Source organism: Myotis lucifugus, unplaced genomic scaffold, assembly GCF_000147115.1.
Source record: "Myotis lucifugus unplaced genomic scaffold, Myoluc2.0 scaffold_1152, whole genome shotgun sequence".
Taxonomy (NCBI): domain Eukaryota; kingdom Metazoa; phylum Chordata; class Mammalia; order Chiroptera; family Vespertilionidae; genus Myotis; species Myotis lucifugus.
The window spans coordinates 12468-22525 of NW_005872200.1; positions in this window are offsets into that span (position 1 = coordinate 12468).

The window sequence follows — 10058 nt, forward strand, 5'->3', positions numbered from 1 at the left end:
CAACCCCACTCTTGTCATGTCACATCTTGGGCCACCGGGTGTCGACCTTTTCAATGAGCCAAAGCTGCCCCAGCCAGGCTCTCCCGTTGCTTGATTCCCCAGATTGGAGGCTAGATTTTCTGATTCCACTGCTCATTCACAACTGCTAGGAGCGGGTGGAGAGGGGGAGGAAGTCCGGAGGCCAGAGGCTGTGAGAGCTGCTTTCTGGGTCCATGGGAGGACGTCCTGCCCAGACGGGGACCTGGTCATGTCACCCCCGATCCCCCACCTGCCCAGTGTGGCTCCAACCGACTGAGCCACACCGAATGGCTTTCTTTTTACTTAACATAGTGTTTTCATGGATCAGGGGTATAACATTTTAGTGGAATCATTGATAATAAAGTAAATGCCTGTGAATGTGGTATTTAGGCTCCTTTTTCTTTCCCCATTGTTCTAGTGGTCCCACACGGCCCAATGTAGGCCTTAAGCCAACAGCAGAAGCACTGCCCCCATGGGCATAAAATGGCACATTTGCCTTATGATTCACATCGGGACCAACATAAAAAGCAATATTTGATTAGGACAATTGGAGTCTCCACTATCAGTACCTGGTTAAACACTTCTAGTTACATATGGACGGTTTATTTCAAATACTACCCCAGAACAAAACGTGTGTAACATATATAGGATGTCCTTCAATAAGTTACTGACTATAGTGTACACGTCTACGGATCTATAGATTCATTACACTAGAACTCCAAGGACGCGCTCAGCCAATTCCTGTGCAAACATGATCCTCTGCTGCCCTCCTGTGGCCGTTTTGAGGAATAGCACCTTGTGTCTCTGTCCGCGGTGCTGAAACTCCGGGCAGAAATCCCTGGTTCTGCTTCCAACGGGAGGACAAATGCTTGCCTGCCTCGTTGTCTCTGATAGGGAGACTTCCCTCCCACCCAGGACTTGGGACACTCACGGGCACTGACCCCAGAGCTGCCCCTTCGGAGGGTGTGGAGGAAAGGGGGGATCCGGTCACCGCCTCCCAGCTCCCCAGCTCCCCAAGGAAAACCTCTCCTACTTGGCAGGTCCCCTCAGGCACGTGGTCGCCCTCTCCATTCTGTTGGCTAGCTTAGCCTTCCCCCCAACTGCCTTAGAACTGAGCCCAGCAGCCCCAATTCTAAGGAGCCGTTTCTGTGGAGGGTTCCTTTTTAGATGGGAAATGAAATTCGATGAGGTCTGAGCTGGAAGAGCCATAGGCTGGGAGTCATTTAACAAAAGATTGCGCGGGGGTGGGGGGAGGGAGGGACGGCCAATCAGGGAAAAAGGAGATATGTAAAACTTTAGACAATAAATAAGACGGGGGGGGGGGGATTGCATTCCCACGTGAGGAATGTGAACCTCCGTCCCTGGGATGATGGAGGGCTGGGAGCCCAGGCCTGGGGGTGGGCACCTGAGACTCTCAGAAGCGCTCCTTGAACCCCAGCTCCCGGCTCAGGTGTTCCCACCTCGACCCAGTCCTCCCAGAGCACCTCGGGCCCAGGTGAAATCTGCCAGTCGGGCTCTTGCTTTCTGCTGGTCTCAGCTGACTCGTGAGGAGCCCTGAGTAATCAGGCTGATGAGGCCCAGGCAGGGCCTGTGGGCGTTGGGAGGTGGGCTCTCTCGCCCATGGCTGGAGGGTAGCTTCCCGGGTCCCACCCGCCGGGCCCCACGGCCCCCCAGGCCTCGAGTCGGGAGCACACGCATCCCCAGGTGGCTCAGCACCTCCGGTGAGTACCTCTGGGGGGTGGGAGGTGGATGAAAGGTTTGCACAATGAAGTGCTCGCTCACGTTTGAAATGGCGTCCCCCACCCCCAACCCCCCACCGCCAGGATCTGGTGGGAATCCCAGGTCTGAGGCCTCGGTTTGACTCTATGATGAGATGGAAGTGTGTTGAACGCGTTCTGACAGGAGAAAGCAGATGGCATCTTTGGAGTATCGGCACGCCTCGATTTGTTGAATGTATCGTTTCCAGGTTGCAATGTTTAGGCTTTATCTTAATCCCCAGCTTTTCCTCCAACTTCCATTTCAACGTGAGCAATCTCGCTTCCTTTTGATGGAACGGGAACGTTCTCCGGGACGGGGTGCTCAGCCGTGTGTATGTGTGTACAGAAGGTTTAAGTGAAATAGTGTAAACATTCATGAACCAGAATCCTCACTGTGACTAAGGGGGGAAAAGTGGTTGAAGTAAAATCTGATACCTTTTGGAGGGCGAATAGGAGGAGATTGGACAGTTGCCAGTTTTATTTTAAATATGTTTTTATTGATCTGAGACAGAGAGGAATGAAGAGGGAAAGATAAACATTGATGTGAGAGAAAAAACATCAATCAGCTGACGTGCGTGCCCTGACCAGGAATCGAACCCTGACCTCGTGGTTCATAGGTCAACACTCAATCACTGAGCCACGCCAGATGGGCTCTGTGTTGCTGTTTGGATTCCTGATTATAAGAAACAGAATAAAGCCCTGGCCAGGTAGCTCTGTTGGTTAGAGCCTCATCCCCATACGCCAAGGTTGAGGGTTTGATCCCCACTCAGGGCACAGACAAGAATCAGCCAATGGATACATCAATCAGTGGAACAACAAATTGATGTTTCTCTCTCCCTCTCCTTTCCTCTCTCTCTGTCTCTAATTCAATCAATAATTTTTTTTTAAACTTCTTAATGTGCTAGGGGTTGACAGGAGAAAAATTTAAGGCAACTGATTCGTTTGAACTTGACATTAACGTTCAGCCTTCCTATTCAATAGCATTTCAAGGTTGGCAGCGTCTTTACCCATTACCTCGGCAACACTATTTTTTAATTGATGGGGAAACTGAGGCCCGATGCTAAGTTGTTTGTTCAGGAGTAGGATGGCTAACTAGGGAAACCGTCAGAGCCAGCTCAGGGAGTGTGGTGGGGGCATCCCAGTAGCAGGACTAAGGGGCGCAGTGTGGGTGCGGCAGGAATTATATGGGGGGCAGTAGAGGCAGGGACACGGGGCGGCGCAGAGCCTCCACGTCATAATGAGGGGGTGCTATGAGGGGTATGGCAAGATGGGGGTGGAGACATCACAGAGGGGGGCTATGGGTGCAGTGTGGGGTGGGCAGGGTGCTGGGGCACAGGACAGGAAGATGCAGGGGTCCCCCACAGAGGATAGGGGGCTGCGGCAGCCAGCTCAGGGTGCAGGGTGGGATGAAGGGCCCAGTGCAGGGTGCAGCACAGGTTATAATGGGGCTTGCACTGGTAGGGGCGGGTCATGTGGTGCAGAGCGGAGGCGTCCTAATTGGGGGGACTATAGGGGGCCATCTCGCATGGGGAGCTCAGCAGGGTACAGTGTGGGGGTAGGCGGGTGAGGGGGAGGCAGAGGGTGGAAAAGTGCGGGGGTCCCACAGCGCAGGGTGGGTGGGGAGGGCATCACAGGAGGAGTGCTGAAGGGCGCAGTGCGGGGTGCAGCAGCAGTTATAATGGGGGCCTGTGAGGAGCGGGGCCACAACACAGGGAGGGGGAGGGGGGCAGAGGCATCAAATGGGGTGCTATGAGGTGCGGCGCTGGATGGGGATTGGCGACATCACAAGGGAGGGCTATGGGGTGCAGCCCCGGTGGGCGGGGTGGGGCACAGGGTAGTGGGGGCAATGAGGGCCACAGAGAACCACAGCTATGCAGTCTCTGGGCCCTCCCTTTGCAGGGCTGGGCGGGAGGAGGCGCAGAACCCAGAGTGGTGACTTCAGTCCCCCAAGGACGGAATGATCGCCGCCCAGGCCTGCCTGGCTGATTTGCGGGGTAGAATTTTTGGTCGTGGTCACGGGGCTTTAGCTGGGACTTCAGCCCCACAGAGGCGCAAAGTGTTATTCCTAGAATGCCCACAGGAGGGCAGCAGAGGATCATTTTTGCGCGGCAATGTGCTGACAGCGTCCTTTGAGGTCCAGAGTAAGAAGGACCAGTTGTACCGGTTAATAACGCGGATGTGTAATCAAAGAAAACACGACAATTTCAAGAGAAACATCAGAAGTGCTTTGTTCAAAGTAATGTCCATTGCTAGGTCCACATTTACCCCATCTTTCAGGGAATTTGTGGATACCGTCCCAATAGAACTTTTCTTGTTTTGAGGCAGACCATTCAGAGACCCCATTTTCCACTTCTTTGTACGTTTTGAAGTGCCGCTCAGAAAGTGCGTGTGCCATCGATCAGAACAAGTGGTCATCTGAAGGAACAAGGTCTGGTGAATACGGCGGGTGGGTTAATACTTCCCAGGCAAGATCTTTTTTAACGTGTCTTTAACTGGTTTTGAAGTGTGTGATGGTGCGTCATCACGAAGCAAAATTACTTTGCCGTGTCTTCTGGCCCATTCGGTTGTTTCACGATCAAACCGTGGTTGAAATTGACCTGGACATTCTTTGTCTATCACATCGAAATCAATACTTTAAAAGCGCTTAAACCAGCGTTCACAAGTATCTTGAGAGGAAGCATGTTCACTATAAGATTTCCAAAGTAGCCAAAGCCGGTTTGGCTCAGTGGATAGAGCGTCGGCCTGCGGACTGAAAGGTCCCGGGTTCGATTCCGGTAAAGGGCATGTACCTGGGTTGCGGGCACATCCCCAGTAGGAGATGTGCAGGAGGCAGCTGATCGAATGTTTCTAACTATCTCTCGCCCTTCCTCTCTGTAAAAAATCAATAAAATATACTTTAAAAAAAAGATTTCCAAAGTATACGATAACTTTCAGCAGCACTTTTCTTCAAAATAATGTAATGCATTAAATCTTCCTGCAAATGCTCTTTATCTGACATGAAGTTTGACATTTTTTAAGCATAAAAATATCTACGATGTTAACACCTTCTAAAAATTTGACATGAATTTTTGAAGCTTGTTGTCAATACAACAAAATAGCATACATATCAAATCACATATATATACAGGATATGTGTAACCCCATCTATTGAAAAAAATCAGCATTATCACCTGGTACACCTGGAAGGATGTTCACCTTATGGTTTTGTGAAAGACCCTTCCTCCTCCATCAGTTTATTTCATATGTAGTTACTGAGCCTGGCTTGTGATCTTTGCTAGGTTCTGGGATTCAAAGGGAATAAGCACTAGATTTTCCCTATAAAAGTGACCCTTTGGCTAGGGAAACTGACATGCAAACCCTAGTTTCTCAGAGCTGCGATGCCCATACAAAGTGCGGGTAGAAAGGAAGATTTATGTCCCTTAGGGCGGCTGGGAATGGTTTCCAATATATACACGTTTACACTTAATTTTAATCCTCACCCAAGGATATTTTTCCATTGATTTTTTAAAGTATACTTTTATTAATTTCAGACAGGAAGGAGGAGGGAGAGAGAGAGATAGAAACTTCAATACTGAAAGAGAATCATTAATCAGCTGCAACCTGCAAACCCCGAACTGGGGATAAAGTCAACAACTCGGGAATGTACCCTTGGCCAGAATCAAACCAGGAATCGAACCCGGAATCCTTCAGTCTTCAGGACACTGCTCTATCCACTGAGCCAAACCGGCTAGGGCTCCATTGATTTTTAGAGAGAATGGACGAGAGAGGGAAAGACAGAGAGAATATCAAATATCACATCGATTGGCTGCCCCATCGATTGGTTGCTCCAAACCCGGGCCTTGTCCAGGAAGGAGCCTGCAACCCAGGTTTGTGCCCTTGACCTGAGTCAAACCCGTGGCCCTTTAGTCCTCAAGCAAGCGCTCTATCCACTGAGCCTACCATCTAGATCTCCAATTTACCTTTATAAAAGTGAATGGAATCAGTAGCTGGTGTCGCTCAGTGATTTGAGCATCAGCCTGCCGGACAGACACTCACCACACTCCAGTTAAGGAGGGCACCGAGGAACACCTTAGGCAGGTTGGCGGAGAACCTCAGTGCAGCAGTCTCTGGTGCCTCCCATTACAAGACTGGGGCGGGAAGAGGCGCAGAACCCAGAGTGGTGACTTCATTCCCGCCAGGGACAGAATGATCGCCGCCCTGGCCTGCCTGGCTGATTTGCAGGGTAGAATTTTTGGTCGTGGTCACGGGGCTTTAGCTGAGACTTCAGCACCATGGACAGAGGCGCAAGGTGTTGTTTCCCGGAATGGCCACAGGAGGGCAGCAGAGGATCATTTTTGCGCGCTGATGTGCTGACAGCGTCCTTCCAAGTTTCCTGTAAGAAGTTTATGGATCCGTAGTCGTGTGCCGTATAATGAGTCACTTACTTGAAGGACAGTGCATATATGTTGTACATGTTTTATTCCTGCGTAGGATCTAAAATAAATTATCCGTATGCCACCAGAAGTTTGGAATTAGGCACTGCTAGTGAATGAGTATATGCACACATAAACGGCTACACCTTTCCCTGTGTCTGTTAACAATGTCTCCAACAGTCATATGAGGCATGGTGGCCGGGTCACGTTAAAGGGCACCTCTGCCCAGCAGTTCCGCGGGCCTCCTTTGCAAGGCTGGGGACGGGTGAGGTGCAGAACCCCGCCTTGTTATGTTTGTGCACGGTTCTTTGTTTTGGTTTGTTTTATTTTCTGGGTAGAATTCTTGGTGAGGATCGCATGGCAGACAGTTGTAATCCCAGTACCCTGAAAAGGGGGGCAATAGGGGGCGACCATGTTCCTCAGGGGTCCTGCAAAGTAGGAGGAGAGGTTTTCCTGGAGGAGCAGGTGAGCTGGGAGGCGGTGACTGGATCCCCCCTTTCCTCCACACACTCCAAAGGGGCAGTTCTGGGGTCAGTGCCCGTGAGTGTCCCGAGAACCTGGGTGACAGGGAAGTCTCCCTATCGGAGACAACGAGGCAGGCAAGCATCTATCCTCCCGTCGGACTTGGCTCCGCCTGGTTTGGAAGCAGAACCAGGGATTTCCGCCTCGAATTAAGATCAGTAACGTAGACAGAGACAAAGCTGCGGCTGTCCTGAGAGGCTTGTGTGAGGAAATGTTGACTGGGACACGATTCTCTTCACGAATTCAGTTCCAGGGGGTGTGAGCCCGTTCTTCCAGATGGTGTTGGTGCCTTCCCCACCCCCAAATCTTCTTACTGTACCCCCTTTTCTCTAGCAGAGTTTCCTAACCTGAAGTGTTAAGAGATGAAATAGGATGTCCACCTTCTGGTTTTGTGAACGACCCTTCCTCCTCCATCAGTTTATTTCACATGTAGTTCCTGAGCCTGGCTTGTGATCTTTGCTAGATTCTGGGATTTCCTGAGGGAAGAAGCACTAGATTCTCCTTATAAAAGCGACCTTTTGGCTAGGGAAACGGACATGCAAACCCCAGTTTCTCCCAGGTGCGATTCCACAGATATGCCCATACAAAGTGCAGTAGAAGGAAATGTTTATGTCCCTTAGGGTGGCTGGGAATGGTTTCGAATATATATATGGTTGCACTTAATTTTAATCCTCACCCAAGGATGTTTTTCCATTGATTTTTAAAAGTATACTTTTATTGATTTCAGAGAGGAAGGAAGAGGGAGAGAGAGATAGACCTTTCAATGATGAAAGAGAATGATTGATCAGCTGCCACCTGCACACCCCCTACTGGGGATCAAGCCAACAACCCGGGCCAGAATCAAACCAGGGGGGTCGAACCCGGGACCCTTCAGTCCGCAGGCTGACGCTCTACCCACTGAGCCAAACCGGCTAGGGCTCCATTGATCTTTAGAGAGAATGGACGAGGGAGGGAAAGACAGAGAGAATATCAAATTTCACATCGATTGGTTGCCCCATGCACAAGACCGGACCCGGGCCTTGGCTGGGAAGGAGCCTGCAACCCAGGTATGTGCCCTTGACCTGAATTTAACCCGCGCCCTTTAGTCCTCTAGCCAGCGCTCTATCCACTGAGCCAACCGGGTAGGTCTCAAATTTACCTTTTTAAAAGTGAACGGAATCAGTAGCTGGTGTCGCCCAGTGGTTAGAGCATCAGCTTGCCCGACAGCCACTCACCGCACTCCAGTTAACCAGGGCACCAAGGAACACCTTAGGCAGGGTGGGAGGGCCACGTTCCTGGGAACCTCAGTGCAGCAGTCTCTGTGCCTCCCATTACAAGACTGGGGCGGGAAGAGGCGCAGAACCCAGAGTGGTGACTTCAGTCCATCCAGGGACAGAATGATCGCCCCCCGGGCCTGCCTGGCTGATTTTGCGGGTTTTTTTTTTCAGGGTAGAATTTTTGGTAGTGTTCACAGGGCTTTAAGCTGGGACGTCAGCACCATGGACAGAGGCGCAAGGTGTTGTTTCCCAGAATGGCCACAGGAGGGCAGCAGAGGATCATTTTTGAGCCTTAATGTGCTGACAGTGTCCTTCCAAGTCTCCTGTAAGAAGTATATGGATCCGTAGTCGTGTGCCGTATAATGAGTCACTTACTTGAAGGACAGTGCATATATGTTGTACATGTTTTATTCCTGTGTAGGATCTAAAATAAATTATCCGTATGCCACCGGAAGTTTGGAATTAGGTACTGATAAAACAGCTACACCTTTCCCTGTGTTTGTTAAAAATGTCTCCAAAGGTCATATCAGGCAGGGTGGCCGGGTCACCTTATAGGGAACCTCTGCCCAGCAGTTCCGGGGGCCTTCCTTTGCAGGGCTGGGGATGGGGGAGGTGCAGAACCCCGCCACGCTGTGTTTGTGCAGGGTTCTTTTTGTTTGTTTGTTTGATTTTGTGGGTAGAATTCCTGGTGAGGATCGCATGGGCGACAGTTGCAATTCCGGTGCCCTGAAAAGCCCGGGCAATAGGGGGTGACCATGTTCCTCATGTGTTGAGTTGGTATTTAGGGATCGTTTTATGAGTGACAGTTGAAACTGATGAAATAAAGATGGACTCTTCCCACACAGATAAAATGGATGTTGTTTGAAGAAGGCAGTGGCTGTCCCATCACCCTGCTCTCCAGGCTCGGGGAACAGTAACTGGCACCTACAGAAAGAGAGGACATCAAAGACAAGTTTCCCCTCCTGAACACAGTGGGGCATTGACCGGCGATGATTACAGACTAAGCAAAGGTAAATCCACTTGAATGACAGGGATTTCCTGGGGGTTAAAAAAATAAGATCTTGTCTAAAAATACACCAGCATCTTCATTTTCTTTTTAAATTAATTTCAGAGAGGAAGGGAGAGGAAGAGAAATAGAAACATCAATGCAGAGAGAGCAGCACTGATTGATTGGTTGCATCCTGTGCTCACGGAATGGGGACCCAGCCATCAAAACCAGCAGGTGCTCTGAAGAGGAATCCACCTTGACCTCCTGGTTCAGAAGTAGAAACTCAAACACGAGCCACGCCAGCTGGGAAAGGTATAATTTTAAGACACTAGTACAATCTTTCCTGACATTAGCGTACCTTAGCATAGCATGGTTTAGAAGAGTGAGGGAGATTAGACCTTCGAGGACCTTGCCTAGAGTATCTTAGCTTAGTGCAAGAGAAGAGACCTGTGAGGCACTAGCTGAGCTAAGCATACCTTAGAGGAACATAGGTTAGTGAGGAACATGAGACTTTCAAGGACCTAGCTTAGCGTAACCCGGCATAGAGTACTGTAGGTTAGTGAGAGAGACTAGACCTTCGAGGAACTACCTTAACCTACAGTAACCTTAGGCTAGTGAGGCACGACACCATTGCAGACCTGACTAAGTTTAGCATTACATAGAATAGCCAAGGGACCTTTGATACCTGGCTAGGGATAGCTTACCCCAGAGGAGCCTAGGTTACTGAGGCACATGACACCATGGCAGACATGACTTAGCTTACCCCAGAGTAGCCTAGCTTACGGAGGCAGAGGAGACCATTGCGGACTTAGCATAGCTTACGTTAGGCTAGAGTAGCTGAGAGATATTAGAGGACCTAGCGGAGCTAAGTTTAGCTTAGGCTAGAGTAGCTGAGAAACGTAAGAGGACCTAGGTTAGCTTAGCTTAGCCTTAAGTAGCCTAGGATAGCGAGGCAGACTAGACCATTGCTGACTTAGGTAGCTTAGCTTAGGCCAGAGTAGCTGAGGGACCTTACAGGACCTAGCATAGCTTAGCCTAGCCTAGAGTAGCGAGGTTAGGGACGCGAGATGAGACCATTGCGGACCTAGCTTAGCTTAGCCTAAGC